The sequence below is a fragment of the Varroa jacobsoni genome, unplaced genomic scaffold (genome assembly GCF_002532875.2).
Source record: "Varroa jacobsoni isolate VJ856 unplaced genomic scaffold, vjacob_1.0 scaffold_39, whole genome shotgun sequence".
NCBI lineage: Eukaryota > Metazoa > Arthropoda > Arachnida > Mesostigmata > Varroidae > Varroa > Varroa jacobsoni.
Window position 1 is genome coordinate 111,749 of NW_019212941.1, and position 17,728 is coordinate 129,476.

Genomic DNA, 17,728 nt, shown 5'->3' on the forward strand with positions numbered 1-17,728 from the left:
CAGACACTGGCTGGGCCTCAAAACAGAACATCCCGGACGGAAAACTTCACTGCACGCCAGACGTCAATAGACGTCCGCAAGGGCAACAGCGGAAGTCGGTGCAATAATGAAGACTACACTTAGTAATAGTCCTGTGGACATTCCTCTATGGCACCGTTGAAACGAGCGCTATCTCCGGAAATTCTGAAAAGATTTGTAAGAAGACGTGCCGCTGTCCTACAACTGCGCCATTAAGGAGTGAAGAAAGAATTTGCCGTGAGCCCATACTAAATTTGCAAATTAATCTTCTGCTACATTTTAAGTTTAAAATTTCCTTTATTTGTTCCAGCATAGCTGAATCAACGCACCTTGTCCACCTTCACGCTATAGCTGTGACACCCAATGGGCACGTGGTTGGCTAAGCTTATTAACATTTCAAAGCCGATCGGACTGTAGTATTTATTGAAGCTTCTATCATGAATTTACTGCTGCTATCGTTATTATAAAATTAGTTGCACAATAAATTTGCCTAAGTGTTAAATAAATTCAGGATAGTCATTTAAATTCCTTAGCAGACGATGCACACATCTTGCGTGAACAGTGATCTCCGCTGCGGTAGCTGAATAAAGTATATGTCCGTCTACTATTAAACGTAGGCTTCGCACCGTACACCCAACATAAAACAGGTCCAGTCAAAAAGCTTTCGTATGTATAGCTATTGTTCCGTAAAGAACTTTGTACTTACTTTCAATGAACTTAATACGCCTTCAATCAAATTAACGTTGCGTAACTTACTGAACTTGTAAGAGTAACCTAGTGCTCTCCTAGTGCTGCTAGTTGGATACAAGGTAATTCTAAAAGAATTACCCTATCGATTTATTTTTTATGAATATTCAAAACATAGCGAGCTCGCTTTCGGCTACGGGCTTAGTAGATCGAACCGAAATCGTTAGACATCCAGACAAGCCGTGCACAGATCTGCTCTTCTACTCGTGAACGTGTGCCAGTATGAATGTAGCACATCTTTCGCATCTGTATTAAATTGAGCAACAAGTCATTCTACGCGGGAGACATTGATAATGTTCGCACGACGTAATTGGTGACTGCGGTATTTGCGTTTGTGAGACCAGCTCCAGCAGTAAAAGCAGTTAATGGTAAAGGAAACGCTTAGGACGGCAATAATTCGGGATCCAGTCGATAATTATTAGGGGGATTTACTAACCCTCCTGGATTTGTATACCGCTTAAGCCGATGTTGAATAAGTACATCACCCAGAGCGATCTACCCCTTGAGAATCGCTTTCGGAGCAGCTGCCCTTCGCCTACCCCACCCACGTATTTCTACCAAAATACTATCGGTACGTTTCGACGTAGATTAATAATACGAACAAACTTCATGACACATATATTTGAGTGCGAAAATTTGACTCTGCTGCATAAAGAAGCTTGAATTATTTAAGTCCCATGGGGCTTTATCTAGACCCGCAACATGTTTTAGCGCTTTAATGAGGTGCACGAATGTCACAAAATACATAGCTCTAGGGAGTGTTTTCTTCTAATCTAAATTATATATGACGTTATTACGTATGACTAACTGGATATATATATTTTGCATTAATAAGTTTTTACGTATTATTTTACCACTCAGATGCTAACTTTGCAGGCAGCCTGTTTCCCTGTACTTGCTCCCGACAAGAGCGCGAACGTCGAACTACCAAATGGGTGTTACAAGAGACTGAATCAATTTAGGATGTTTCTCTCTTTACTAGATTCAAAGTCCATGAGGTCATTTATGTTGCTGTCCCAGTTTTGCCGCCACCAACTATCAGCTACCAACAATGGTGCAGCGTGTTAGTTCACGACGTTGCCCCTTGTTTGTTGTTTATATTGCTGACGATAAGATGGGATGATGAGGGCAGAACAAAGTTCGTCTGTTTGCGGCTCACGTTCGCCTTCTGTACAGTGGCTTAACTAGCCTTCAAACACATCCTCATCAGGCCCCAAAAGTTGCCGACAGCTGTTAGTGTCCTCTTTAGTCACAGCAAGGTTCTTAGCATGAAGCATCGCGAATAAGCACCTGCAACGGAACGGTTGGACCACCGATGGCGTCTATAGCTAGCATCTGTATTCGACGTAAACTCAACGCCGCGAACCCGAAATCACTCCCTCGGTCATACCACTTGTCGATGTTAATTATGAAACGTACACCAAACAATTAGGAAGAAGGAAAACTTCAGAATGGGAAAAGCAAGATTTGTATCCTTACTAGTTTTATACAGGCGTTCAAGAAGTTAACGTCACAGGCAAAGTCCTCCAGAAAAAAAACGTGCTATGTTACTACCCACGGCATATATTAACTTCATTCTTTTTATTGTTAGAGCGCCTAATTTTTGTCAAGAGTAAATTATATTGAGGCATTTGACTAATATATGATAATATGCAAGTAACAAACACACGGATTCTAATTCTACGCTAAATTTCTGAAATCTATTACTGTCAGATGTTCCGTGGTGATACGATTACCTTACTGATAAGACATCAATATTAATGCTATCTAGGTAGAACAATCAATGGGTCTAATCTAAGTGTCAAAAAACGGCGTACTCACCAGTTGGTTAATTCACAAGTTAGTCTATTGTACGATATAATAATTACGCTGTTCTTGCTTAAGCAGTTCTAAGCATACTTAGTGCATGTTTTAACCGTGTTTAAGGTCAACAGAAAGGCCGTAAGCAGGACACTAGAAAGCGACCTTATGTAGTGTCGACTTCTCACTAATGGCTCCTGGCCAAGGTGTGGTGCTTGTATAGGTACGTATCATAAAAGCGAAGTGTCCAGTACTGGGCTGGCTGAAACAGATCGGCTTTGATTAGCGGTGCGTCATAGTTAGCTCGCGCAAGTCGATTATCAAGTAGCAGCTTTCGAACAACAGCAAACGATTGTAAGGGTCTAGGTGTAGGCGACACCTGGAGGCTAGTGGAGGTTCTTATGGGCATCGATTACGCGGTAACTAGCTTCTAACCCCCTCCCCCCCCTCTTATCCGGGTCTCCTCACAGCATTTCCACACACGGATGTTCTTCTTCGCTTCGCTATAATTAGATGTTGTTCGACTTTCCAGCTTGTTTCTATCCGTTATGGCCTTATTATCTCATCTAGCAGAGCCCTCCGGAGACCCATAAACTAGGACATGCCGCTTTGCTTTACCTACCCGCCCTCCGGCGGTTCTTGGTAATCGAAAGCTGCCAGAGCTTTATGTACTTCGTCTGTCTTATTGCCCAATAGTTAACTGGCTTATTTGACATTTTGGAAATTTGCGGTACCTTTTTCCTCTTTTTTGAACGGTTGACCGCTTTTGATCGTTCTCAAGAAAACATAACTACTTTTTGACTCCGCAGGGTTAGCTTTCTTTTTATAAGTGGCATATTGTATATCTGTTTCTAGTTTTCTTATCCAAGATGCTGGACATATACAGGTTTAGATGTACATGAATAAATCTAAAGATCCATTTAAAAGATTCGCAAGTTGAAAAAATTGTAATATTAAAAGCACTCTAGCAAAACTCAGACGCCGTAACGCCTTTAAGGGTTGCGAAAGTAACCAATTCAGTAAATGATTGATGGAAATGTAGTTCTATTGTAATCACTCGAAATGCGTGTCCGTACGGCCCTGTTAATCGTGCTAGCTTACTAAGAATTTGGAATACTTGCAGAAAAATGACGGACGTTCCAACCAAGTCTCTCTATGTTTCTAGGGAAAAGCCTAGCCACCATGGTATTTACTTGATAGAAGTAGCTACCTAGAATTAGGCACGTTATATCGACGATGTTCAGTAGGGCTTCCGGAAAATTACCTGTTTTCATAGGGGTCGCTGTACGAGTGATAAATAACATGGGATGCGACAAATACGTTTGTATTTATGGCTTATCTAGAGGCAATATTTTTGAGGCATACAGCTTCTATTTTCAGAGATGGCGAGAGGGTTTTTTTTGTAGCGGCTAATTCGACGGTACCCTGAAATCTTGCTTTTGAATAAAATAAATTGACCTAATATGCTTCACATGCTTATTTTAATGTAGTTTAGGACCTTTTTTCAACATGTTCGTAACAGCTGCCTGTAAATAACACGATCTGAAGTTTCATATCTTCACATTTTTACTTCATGGCTTTTACTTTTATTCCTCTTTCATGAATTAAGTATATGATATGGCTTGGACCTAATTTAAGTTCCGATTGGGAAGCATTCAGATATGCCGAAGCTCATGCCGTTTAACTTTCGTCACCAGTACTACTAAGAGCAACAAGTGTACGATAATAAAACTTATTATGCCCTACTATACTAGGCCTCGAAGAAATGATAGGAGTTGTATTCTATGTTTGTAAATGGTATTACGTGCGACATCTGTCCTTAATACTTGCAATTACACGAAACGCTGCATACAGTAAGCTCCATCTTTGAGTGGCACGGGGTGCGCTCGCATTACCGTCGTTTTTGTGATACATTCAGAAGGTCTCAAGGGATGTCCGCCTTTACGCGTCTTGGACATTTGCCGTACGTAGTTCCCTCGTCCGACTATCCCAGTCGTTTGTCCTACAGAATCTTAGGCCAAGACCACGATAAACTTTAGACCAGAACCCCAGAGCTGATTCCCTTTGCGCTCGTTCCTCTATTTGCCGGGAATTTACAGGAGTTCAGAGTGGTTATCCTGTTTTTGTGTGCACTGCGTATATTCGTTGTTTCATAATCGTGTTTGTTGGCGTGTACTACAGCATAATTGTCTCTGAGCTGTTACCATTCGGCGACGAACCCCCCGAATCGCACATGCCTTGGTTAATTAATTCACCACATTAGTCTGTGAGGCCATAGCTTCTGTCTAGGCTATCCTTTAGTGGAAACAGGGCGCTGACTATCGCCGATCGTTACGTCGTTGTTATATTAGACTGCTCTGTTTAGATGACCAGGGTATACATGGCTCAGTTATATTAACGGCGACCACCTCCAGTTCACAAAAGACCACTGCGTCTAACGCTGTTTGTCCTGGAGTCCTTACATGCTACATGCAGAAAGAGAGTTCTGCTCGTATATCTGTACGAAGACGAAGGATAGCAGGGACGATGCGCAGCTACTAACAGGACTTCACTTCATACATATATATATATATATTACATATTATATCATTAATGGCTCCCAGTGCGCCGGTTTACATATGGTTAAGGATTGCGGTAATACATTCACTCACACGCCTCATTCGTTGCTTTGGCACCACGGTCATTTTTCAAATAAATTAATAATGTGATAAGAAGCGAGCAAGGCTTGCTTTGCAAACGATCTGCGATATAAAATATCGCTTTCTAGTTCTCTTTTATCAGAGAACGTTATGTTTAGGCAAAACGACTTTGAAGCATATTCCCGAACTGCATGTGCTACGGTCACATAAATGTAAGTAGGTTTTTTTGACCTATAAAGGCCCACATCTTATACACCATCAAAATCAAATGTGCACATTGAGCTTCCGTTGATTCTAACCAACGAGCTAATTACTCTGCCGTAGTCGAGATATATTACTATGATATTTTAGGCTTCCATAGCATGTTTTCAAATAATGCCTAACAGCGACTGTGTTTTGGCAGACGACTTATCGTTTTACTTCATGGCGCAGGACGTACTCGTTTCGGGCGAGCTAAATCTGTTTGAGCAGTTCTCACTGTTTGAATTTCGGCGACTCCGCATAAATGCACCGCTATTTCGTGCCGCTTTCGATTCTAGAAACTATATCCTAAGCTGGAAAGAAACGCGTGTAATTAGCTCACTGAAAAACGATAGAGACTTAAAGGCAAATGTTATATCTGCTTTCTACTTTTGTCGAAAGTCCTGTTCAATCCGTACTATAGTACATATGATATGATACCTATCGCCGAATTGTCTTCGATCGTCAGTTTCCATCATTGGCTGTCTAATTACTAAGTAGCAGGCTGGCATGATTTGGTTTTCTCTGTCAGAAGCAAACACTTTGCACCGACCCGCGTTTCGCTTTTATAGCCATTTGATGTCTATCAGTAATCATTTGAAAGGGTCATTTAATACGATTTTGTTCCGGTCAGGACAATCCGGCGGAATGCCCTTATTTCATAGTCAACGTCCTTTTTAATTAATTTGTTGCACCGCTATATGAACTCGGGCTCGATCTGATCGACTAAATAAAGTGGATCAGCTTGGCTTTATGGTTGACTGACAGGAACGAGCAATTTAGGGCCCCATAATTCCATTGATAGCAATATACGTAGATTATACTCACAATAAACTAACTAGATACACGGTGCTCTTCCTATATTCGCTTAGCCCTTTGCTAAGCGGACCCTCGACCCAGAGTGCTTCTTAATTTTCGACTCCGAGGTCTTTGCGGTAAAAAGTACGGAGATCGTGACGAATACGTACTCAATCTCATAGCCATGCAACTTCCACCGGATAACGTTTGTCGGGCTATTCGGTACAATCAACGCCGACTTATACGTTACTTCTAATACTAAACAAGACAAAATGCAATCTGGTCAGTGAAAAACCTTGTGTTGTTTTTATGACTTCAATTATTACCTAAACTCGGCAAACGGGACAAAATTCATCAGCTTACTTCTGGTCCGAAGTCGACGATATTCTTTATTATCAGAAAGAAAAATGTTCATGAGGCCCAGCGGAAAGCCATTATTGAAGTTTAAATTTAAACAGTTGAGGTTTATCAAAGTGATGCAAGAATCAGTTTTTGATAATTGTGAATTCTCAATCAAAAAATGGCTATTATCGATGAAGTTCAGATAGGTAACCACGGCCGAGTTTCTTCCAAGTTTTTAGTTCGTGCCAGATTTTTTGGCCCTATTTTGATTTTAAACTCATATTTTTTAGGGACTATATATAATTCGACCAAATCTTTGTATAGTGCTTCAACAGGTCAGCACGATGTTAACCCCCTAATTAGTCTGCGTGTTGAAAAAAATAATAGCTTGAAACAGACGTATAAGAGGTTTAGACTTCATATTGAAGCGGCCATCGATGCGATCGGAACTTGTGTAGAATAAAGATGACCATCAAGAACCATATCTTCGCAATTTCGCTCAGATATCTGTTCTTGTTTAGAGACAGTGTCAGAATTAATTACGACCCAAATCGGGTCACCTCATACATACAGATATAAATTAGTTGTATTAAAATCGACACTCGACCTTAAAGGCATGTGTCACACACTTGATGCAAGCGATTAATTGGACTGATAACATACATGTAATACTTGTATGCCAATTCATTATTATTACTATTATCAACTATTTCGTTCCTTTAATGCAATGTCTATATATATATATATATATATATATATATATATATATATATATTGATAGGGAAGGGCCTGTACCAAGTTCGGATCAGCTAAGAGTTTCCGCTGCAGTGCTTAAGCGTTATAGACTAGGTTTAACTAAAATCACATCTTAAATGAGGCATGGGTGTTAACAAGCAGACAAGTGTTGATCTTATCTATGTAGGCCAGCTGTCATCGTTCTTGAAAGGTTCAACTTTCTGAGGTCCGCTATTCATAACAATCGTTACGCATTGGGCCATTTCACCGACTCTGAATAGTTAGCTTGACATCAGTCGGGTCTTTAACATCCGCAGCAAAACAGCTTTTGCTGGATGGGTGGAGTCGCAACGATGCCCGAACGATTGATTGCGCGTTGCCAGTAATGGAACGTAAATTGTGAATACTGGGTTGTTTCTAGCAATCCTATAAGTAAAAACGGGAACATTGTAACGTTCTCGTTTTCATTAACTTCACGCTCTATACGATATATATTAGCTCTTCGTACTATTGTCCACCTGTAGAAACCTCAATACGGTAAATAGGGCTGTCAGCGTAGTCTACACTTTTCAAACGTTGAGTTATAAGTCTCAGTTTACGTTAGTGATATATGCATTCTTTCAGGAAGATCACTGGAATATCTAAAGGAATGTGGAATAGATTTCGTAAGGATGTTGATAGTTAACAGGCTGCTGTGGTCCATATCCGCTGTTCACAGAAGCGCTGAAATCGTTCGAACGCTTTCAATTCAGTCTGTATGCCGTTCCCCTTTATTGCGAGGGCCGCCGCCTTCCGAACATTGCTTTGCCCCTATCTGCAGTTATCCATGAACTGCTATAATCCAATCGACGGAACTTTCTTCAGCGTCAACCTTTTCGTCACCCGTCAGCGACTACGAGGTACATCCGCATGCACATTGACTCTTACGCCGGCTAGATGACGATGTATGTTCATTCGCTTTGCTGGCAAAGTTGCTTTTCCACACTTGATCTAAACTAATCGTACCCATCTCTCCAGATCTCTTGTCCTGCTAGCCCTTCATTTGGGCGGCGGATGGCCTTCCTTCTACAAATGTTACGTGTGGTAATGAAACCTCCGCACATGCGAGACGGTGACCTCTATTTTTAATGCGGGGCCAACCGAAGGCCTTCTAACTTCTGGACGATAACCGCAATGCTGCAAGGGAATTGATAGACGGTGATCAGCGGCTGAAAACAACTCGACTCTATGCTTGTTCCTCGGCTTTAGTCGACAATCGTGACCGTTGCCGGTGTTATCACGGCGCCTACAACTAGCAGGAACTTAAAAAGATCGATGAAAGTGGAAGAATCAGAAAGCGGTTCTTGTTCTGCCAGAGACCATGGCGACGATCTTTTAGGCCCGAAACTAAAACAGATACTTTATTTTCCGGCATTTACTTCTCGCCGTCTCTGCCTCCAGCACATATGCCAACATTCACACCAGCACAATTTCTAACAGCTATGTTAGACTTACTTCATTATCTCCATGGGAATGGACGTAACTACGTAAGCGAGCAGGTAGGCGGATCTTCTGTTGTCAGCAACTTACCGCACTGCAAGTACTGCTTCGCATTGGTAATGGCGCGGTAAAACCATAGTGCGGCCATATAATCATGCCACATCTATTATTTTCGAATAAGCCGATGGGACATGAGTTAGTCCGCTACAGTCACTAGGATCAAGAGAAAATTTAATTAATTCCGACTGACAATAATTAGCTAGATTTTGGTTTACGTGGCGTTGTTTCGCTATAACGTGCCCTCTGCTATTGAAATTGTTGCATGGGTCCGAGGACCCAAGAGCCTGGCCTGATGCCTGCAACCTGACTGAAAAACCGAAACTGAAGAGAGCTCCTTTATGTAGTAAGTGCTTTGATTGGCGACGACGGTAACAAAAGTTCCTACAGCTTCCGCCGCTAAGTCGTAGAACCCTGCCTGAACTGGTGTTTAAGTTTCATTATTCTGGTAGGTAATCGAGAGAGACGCTTTTCCCGTGTCCTGCTTTGAAGTGGCTGGAATGAGACTCGCTGATAAAACATTAAGACAAGTGGTATCGATATCGGAGTATTAGAAAAAAGTACAGCTCTTTGACCTAATATTGCTTCTATTAGGTGTAAGACAGTTTTTTTCTCTATAGCTATTATTAAGTTTAATCACAGAGCTCAATAACTATACATAGCTACTGAGCGATTATTAAATCGAATTGTTCTGAAATGCCATAGAGCGTTAATGTTATCTTATTATTATTATTACTTTTTTTTTTTATATCGGCAAGCGACTATAGAGTCACTGTATTTCAATTTTCGAACTCGATGCAGTGGCCGACGTAAATGGCAGTTTTTCGGTAGTTGCTTGGTGGGCCTAATTAGAGATCCAAAGGCTTACTTTGACAGCTGTAATACTTCAGTGACGACATCTAGTGGCCTAGAACCTATAACATATATTTTCGCTGTTTTTAACTATAACTTACGTGACATTTATAGTGTGTTTATATATGCATAAGATACGATATCAAACACGATGGCGAAAAAAAATTTAACGTCCTGTATGCCAAAATGGCAAGATGACACAACCAACCGAATCCACGCAGAGGGAAGAGTTTGTACTATTTTTGTCGGAGTCAACTTAATTCAAAGCGCTAATCATTTTTAACTTGCCGAGCTGTTGACAAAGTAACTTATCAACCCTGTAAGCAGATTTGCGTACACATGCCCAAAAATACATCAATGTTGCTGAATAACAAATGTGCGATTCCGTCTATGCCATTTCATATAGTAAGACATACGGTCACACCTTTTTGCAGAAATTACCGTTAAATAAGTGTAGATATGTTGCCAATAGAGGGTAATCGATTAACTGGGTAAAACAGTCGTGAGCAGACGTCTTCAAAGGCACTTAACGTCAGTTGTTAGTGTGTGACGCCTCCCCATAGCTCATAAAGTATCGGAATATTATGGTGTCATACACAATAGTTGTTCTCAAATAGAACAAAGTAGAGCACCAATTTTATGTTAGTCATCTGCCTATCACGTCGGCCGCTGCTGTTTCTTAATGCGGCTGGAAAGCTGAATGGCCGTTGGATTCGGTTTTTCATTGGATCGTTCCCAAATGGCTTCCGCTGCTAGATCCGCCGCTACTGTTTTATCCGCTGTTGCTCACGGCAAGAAACAGCAATATCACCTTATTTTGCTAGCAGAAGCTTCGTTTCACATTCTTGAAAATAGCGGAGGCTTTTGTTGGGGCAGACGCCTTAGGGCCTGCAAGTGGCTTACGCTCCAGAGCTCAGCTTTGCACTCTTCAAGCGGGCCTGCTGTCGGGCTGAACTTCTTAGAACGTCGGGCATGACTCGGCGGGTGGTTGTTACTAAGCTGAATCGCAGCACTGTTATCTCCGTCGGAACACTGATCCAGGTCTCGCTGGTGATCACTCCGTTTCAGCTGAAAGAGTAGCATCGAAACGAGAGAAGAGCATCGGTCTTTGAGGATTTGAGGGGCTGAAAGTATAGAAGACCCAGACCGTTTGTATCCTCGTAAGTAGCAAATATTGGATCAGCGGCTGCGCAAGCAACCTTTTCCAGAATGGAGCAGAACAACCTTCGGGCCGGCGATGAAGGAAAAAGCGCCTCCGTGGCATCCTTCTATCGCGCGGCTGCCGTGCATCGTTCATAAGACAAACGCAGTTCCCTTAATCCAATATCCCTTATACCTCCACCACAGCCGCTATTCTCCTAATAAGGGACACAGATATGTTAGCCTCGTGCTGAACGTACTGTCGTTATTTCCTTTTTGGCTTTTTGCTCGCTTCACAAAAGAAAAAGAAAGAGAAAAGCGGGAAACAGCTACGCATAAGCGCGAATGGCGGAATTAGCGCTCTAGGCGATCTCGGTAGTCCATCGAACAACCGTTTTGATATCGGTTGAGTTTATCGGAATGCCATCAAGAGAACTGCCACGATCACAATAGCGCTATAATAGATCAGGCCAGACAACGGAAACAAGGTAGGCGTAACACTTAGTTGAAGAAACCGTGCAGCAGAGCTGCAATGTAAATTGATTATGAAAGAAAGAAAAAGCATGCTGACGGCAAGCTTAGGCAACATTAAATATTTTTTAGGATCGACCAATGCCAAACACGGGGCTGACACATTCTTATAGAGAAATATAGGCAAACATTTTATTAATGACATGGTTACCCTCTTTCTCACTCATTTATCGTTTTCAGCTTTTAATGCACCCTTTCTGTACCCACGCCACAGCTGAAAGTCAAGTCTGCGTGCACATGATACAGCCGCACGATTCGCCCTCTTATGCGGATCCTTCTCCTACTCCCATTCCACCATTTTAGCCGACTAAGAATATCTCTGCCTCACTAGCAAGGTGCCCTCACTGACAAAAAACCGTGCTTGCGTGTATCGTTCTGGACCGACCAGTCTTTTGCTTTTTTCCCATTGCCACGCACTATTGCACTTTTCTCTTCCGTTCTCCCCATGCACGCTAATCCACTTCACAGAGGCGTCAGAGGCTATTTTTGTAGGTTACGCTATTGTGGCATACTGTATGATGTTGTAAGGCATGTCGTATTTGGCCGATATCCTGTTTGGTCCGTGTCCTTTTGTCGTTCGTTCTATCCTTCTCCTGGCACCGCTTAAGTCCTCTAGTAGCGTCGGCACCCCCATTGCTGGTAAGCTTAAGCACACCGTGCACCCACCGTGCCCCTGCAGAGGCTTTCTATGGTTGTCAATGCTTATACCGCTGGCACTGCATGGCTGTGTGAATCCGTCGTGAGCACGAAGACTTGTCAGCCTCACTTATTCACTCTTTGTCCTAAGATTCGCTTAGCCTTTATTTCCTACTTGCTTTGTTTCGCTTTTGATCTTCCTAAGCTTCTCTGTCGCTCGCTGCCGTCTTCGTGATTCTCCGTCGGCTCTTGGCTTGGTCCCCACGCCTTTCCTATCGTTGTCTCATTTCTTGCGTGCCTCGTCTTGCGCCGCGTCTCGGGGTATTAGCTCAGATGAGAATCTGAGTATGGCAGCAACTTGAAAATTCGACCAAGACGACGATGACAATTCCATTGTCGACCGTGTTGTTATCGAAATCACAAAAAAAAAGATCTGCATTAGTTTTACGAAAAAAGATCTTCCATCACTGTTCAATAAGAATGCATGAACGACATCAGTAGTAATGAACTATTGCGCTATTTCGCCGCTGTTGTGTCTGTTGTGATTCGACGAAGAAACCAGGTTCAACAGGTTACACTCTCTATATTCCACGGTCTAGCAAAAGAGCAGGGATGGCCTGCTTAGTTTACAGGCGTACTAGGCTTAGGTCTTATGACTCGAACGACTAACATATAGTGTAGTTTATTAAGAAGCTATATCTACTCTAAAAATTATATAAAAACCTTTGACTCCGCTTATCAATAAATCCAACGGATAAAATCTTACATAAAAATTGCAGCATAATTACAGTTGTATGTTCAAAGTGCGACGTTTTACTTAACAGTAAACTGTTTCGAAATATACAGCCTTTGCATGCAATCTTTTTTGTTAGAAAAAAATATGTTAGGTCCTTTAGGTCACACATTATTTTAAATTTCATCGCCATTGCTTTACTTCAGTAAATCAGATTTTTAAGTAGCCTGGTTAAATACGGCTAACCACAACCGCATGTTAGTGTGTTGAGTGGTAGCGTTTTCAACCGGGGAGCAGCAACGGTAAGCTGTAAACTCTACGTAAAGTACGTAAGCACGTAAACTGAACAAGTCTAAAGTTCCTAACAGCACATGATAAAATCGAACAATGTTGGCATTAAATGATATTATAGATTGTCCATCTCGTAGGGAATTTGTATCGATTTACGGTTGAATTCAAACGTTACGTTTTTTCTACAAAATCTGGTAAGGGTTTAAATGGTATTGCTAGTTTCTGAATGGCCTTTTTGTCTTTCACAGCTTTATGTACAGTCAAGCGCAAGCAGGCTCTGTTGCAGAAGCTCACGATACGCAATGAATTTGGGAAGCTAACTGAGAGAGCAAGGATTAAGTTAGGGGTCATAAAGTTTAATATACGTGCGGCGTATTTCCGTTCACATACAATCAAACGATTCCGAGGCACGTTATTATAGGCGATTTGTAATAACTTTTTCAACTTTCCCCGTATCATGCTCAGCTAGTAGATTTGGAAAGACGTTACATTTACTTTGACCCATTTGTAATCAAGCTGATCGAACTCATATCATTCACGATGTTTCCATTATGCCATCAATAGCCGACCAATCGACCGGCCAATGCGACGCACAACTGTAAACATATTGAACCCCAGTTTCTACACACCATACATGTAGCCCAGTTTTCTACCAATACCACGACGACTTACTACCAGACAACCAACATAGTTGTCGTAAATCAAAGCAGTTCAAAGACAGCTTTTATGCGGCGGCTTTGGTGACATTTTAAGCTCAAGGGAGTTTCAGGCAGAAGACACAACAGGCAGCAACTATCTCTAAGGCTTCGACACCGCCCCAGGCCTATAAAAAAAGTATAGCGGAACGTAAAAAAAAGTACGTCTCTGTGAAAACGTATTTCATTGAATTTCACGATAGTTCACCACGAGAATGATTTCCATGGTTTTCATTCTATGACAACAATGACTGGCTAATAATGACAAAATATGATGCAAAACTACCTTAATCATGGATATCAATAGAGCCAAAATAATATTTGGGTATCTGCAATATTATTGATAGCAATATCCGAATGTGCACAAACATCCATGCTCCGCAAAAGATAGAACCAGTAGGTAACTGCAACAATCACGCAGACAGACAGGAAACGACGATAGGCCAAGAGAGCAGGACGATCTTTATCTTACTAGGTATTGATTGCTTCCCATTTATAAGTTTGTTGCCGCTGTCGTCGATAGTTTTTTCAGTTCTTCTAAATGTACACATATGGTAATATAAGTTACGTAAAAATCGAACTTGGCTCGGAATCGAACGTTTGGTGATTATCATTGTGGTGTCAACTATCACAAAAGAAAAGCTCGTATCTTTAAGTCGTTGGCGCATCGTCGCATTGGATTCTTATTGGCTTTCTATTATATCTAGCTCGATTATTAATTGCATTGGCCTATTTTCACTAGAAACTGCCCTCTGTCGTGTTCAACTTGCTCTTTTATAAAATTGTCCACTTCCACTATTACTGCCGGTATCATTTGACCCATCGCGTGGGATCGGGTCTCTTACGCAGACCACATAGTTATAACGACAGCAATGTGTGCAGCAGCAGTTATTCCCTTTTTGCTGTTATCACTGCTGCCGTTGGCTTTTATTTCTCGTTAAAGATGATATCTTCTTGAATCCTTCATTCCTGCTTCAATCTTCCTTTCTGACTGTCATTCTTATGTCTTGAATTCGCTGCTTTGTCTAGTTGTCACTTGCTATCTAAGGATGACTACGAGCGACCTCCCTCAAAACAAGCATTGATTTCAACCAATGCAAACTGCTTACTTTTGCTCCAATCTGGCTTTAGCTTTTCCTGACCCTATTCTTTTTCTCATCCTCGTGATTGCATAACCCTCTGTTTCCTGCGAGTAATGGGTTCGTCTATTGTTAGAATGTACGTCCCCTTCGTGTTTCTCCGTCTTCTTTCGATAGCATTGCTTTTCTTCCCTGGGACGAGTAAACTGTACAGCTCGTTGTGGGTTTGTTTGGAGATAAGTAGCGTTGCGCTGGACGGCATTTGAAGTGGACTCCGTTTGGTAAGCAAAAAAAAACGCAAAGATGGTTCAAGAGAGGTGAACTTGTTAAAAGGAGCGTTTTTTGTGTGAAGTTTTGCTGCTTTAAGCGCGCTCTCTGTCACTCATGGAGCTGACAGCTAGGGCCGAGTCGGTGACTATACTGGGGCCGGCACTTCCAATCGGGACCACAGTCATTCCACCATTGAAACCAACCACCTCCTCATTTTCCCTTTGCTTTCTTACCGTTCGATAGTTTTCGTTCGCTACTGACTTTGACACTTTCAACGACACGCGTTCACTCACGTTCATATCCAACTTTTTGCTACCTAAATTTAACTCTTTTCTACTGCTAATATTTACACGTGATATGTCTCAGTCAAAGACCGGTCCTCAATGGCCTTGTCCAACCGTAACAGTTTTTAATAGTCAATAGGCCCCTCACGAATCTTATATGGCGACAACCAAACTAAAAAACGAAAAATATTTATCACTTATAGTGAAAATCGTCGACTGCATTCCGTGAGCTGCGTAAGCTCGGGCCTTGTGTGAGCCAAAAATGCTCTATAGAAATCTGTCACTTACTTGCGATCCACAAAAGCTAAATTAGCTGGCCTGCCGTGAAGGAATCTTGAATCCTAGAACGCACGAGCTTTATCAACAACGCCGCCTTGTTTCTTGATAGAAGCCTAACTATAACGTATAGAATATTAGCGTCGAGAATACTCATAAGTCTGATTGAGTCAACCGAAACATTTGAACATCACCCTGAAGTATCTCGAATATTTTTTTCTACCTTTGATTGCCTTCGACGAAAATGGCATTTATATGCGTCCCTACTGTTAGTTGTTTTTAACGCGCGTTGATACGCAGAACTACTCAAGCTGCATGGTGATCAGATGCATGGGACGATAGTGCTCCTAGACAAACAGCCGTTAAATATTAGAAACTGGACATGTTTACTGGGAAAGACAGGTAAATTACCACCGAGTTATACGAACAGCATACCCTATTCGGACTAGTCAAGAAGTAGAATGAGTCCCTTCTTTAAAGCAACTACAAGACAAATGAAAGCAAACAATTGACCTATCTCATTAAATGAGTTGCATAGAGCGATGTGACCTTCATTGAGACTCTCATAGTAATTATTCTCTATAGTTATAGCAACACTCAGTGGCGATATGTTGTTGTAACTCTGACCTTAGACCTGAAATTATATTGCCTGTCTCCAGTGTCGCAGAGTGCATGAGTAACTTCTTAGTCTTCAGCTACAGCGTAACTTAAAAAATGTAGTTCATAGCGCGGAAAAAAAGGTCGGATTGCAACTGCACGGACCAAGTGGTCTGTACGATTGTAGTCTTCGATTATTCATTTTTCAATTTAAATGAGTTTCTCGTTCTTCAAAGGAGATACTCACCTGAAACGGAAAATAGCAGCTTGTTAGGAAATGATCATCGAAATAAGCTAGGTAAGCTTTATGTAGAATTTTTAACTAAGCCTCTAAATTAAACTCTTCCCCACGTAGTGATTTTCTGTCGTAATCAGTAGACTAATAAAACCTTCTGGAAAAGCTTGCTAACATTATCAAACCAGGACAGAATACTCCCTTGTTATATGGCATTAATAGTTCTCTATTAAGCAATCAGATATTATATTTAAATGCAATGTTGAAGAAATATATAGGCCTTTCAAAAACGAAACCTCTCAAATAGTGCATTATGATCCTACTCACAAATCCGACTACCTGGTGCGCGGACAGCAGGACATCCCCTGCTGTCGATAAGAATAGTTTACAGAACTATCTAAGTTCGATTATTATTTAGAACTATTTAAATACTGTTAAAGTATAGAGCACAGATAGGTTCGTACTAAGTGTTTTATTCCAACTCTAAAAAGGCCAGCACTGCTATCCATACTAGTGGCAAGTTGATCCAAGTGAACTATTCCACAAAAGTGCTCAGAGAATGATAGCAGCGGCCTGAGCAGATAGCAACAAAGTGACACAGACACAAATGGCCCGGTCTGTGGCACTAATAACGTGGAAATCAACTCGCTCAGTCTAACATCTGTCCTGTCACCTTCATCCTCTCCTGGCTTGGGTCCTCTTTTTTTTGCACTCGACCTTTTTTGCAACTTCGTTTCGGAGTAAACCACCACTTCAACGCCTCTGCCGAAACTACCAATACTGATACAGCCGCCGCCGACGACGACAACGCTAAACATGGCCGAAGCCTGTGGCCCCACCGAAACCGTAGCTGAAAACAACGCGCAGAAGTTAAAAAGGTGCCTGGGAAAGGGGTCTGTTTGCTGGCACAAGCCACTTTGTATTCATCTCGTGGCCTGTATTAGTCGTGGGTAGTAGTACTATTACCAATCGTCGTATTGCAATAGCGGCAGCAGCAGCAACATTACTTGCTCCCTAATGTTTCTAACTGTTAGCGGTTCGTCTGAGTTCGTCTGCCCTCTTCTGACCAAATCGAGCGAAACAAGAAACGTTAAGGATTGAGCGATCCTGATGAAGAAAGGGAAAGGGCAAAACGTAACGATTCGAATCACTGGCGGCCAAGGGAATAACTTTGGTCTTTATGCACACCAAAATTTAACGGATTTCTTCCTCAGGTAAAAGGAGGTACTCCTTCAAAGAAATCGAGCTGCCCCA

At 41.8% G+C, this 17,728-nt stretch overlaps 1 long non-coding RNA gene across 10 annotated transcripts in view; it reads left to right on the top strand.

Annotated features, from left to right (window-relative positions):
- Nucleotides 1-17,728, top strand: part of LOC111260062 (uncharacterized) — a 116,012-nt gene that overhangs the window by 60,312 nt on the left and 37,972 nt on the right. For 6 of the 10 annotated variants that reach the window (XR_015310836.1, XR_015310817.1, XR_015310819.1 and 3 more), the window contains one exon: nt 4-524. The exons of the other annotated variants lie outside the window; for them this stretch is intronic. This is a non-coding gene — a long non-coding RNA (uncharacterized LOC111260062). Of the gene's footprint in view, nt 1-3; nt 525-17,728 lie in introns of those variants that run through there. 10 annotated transcript variants of the gene reach the window in all.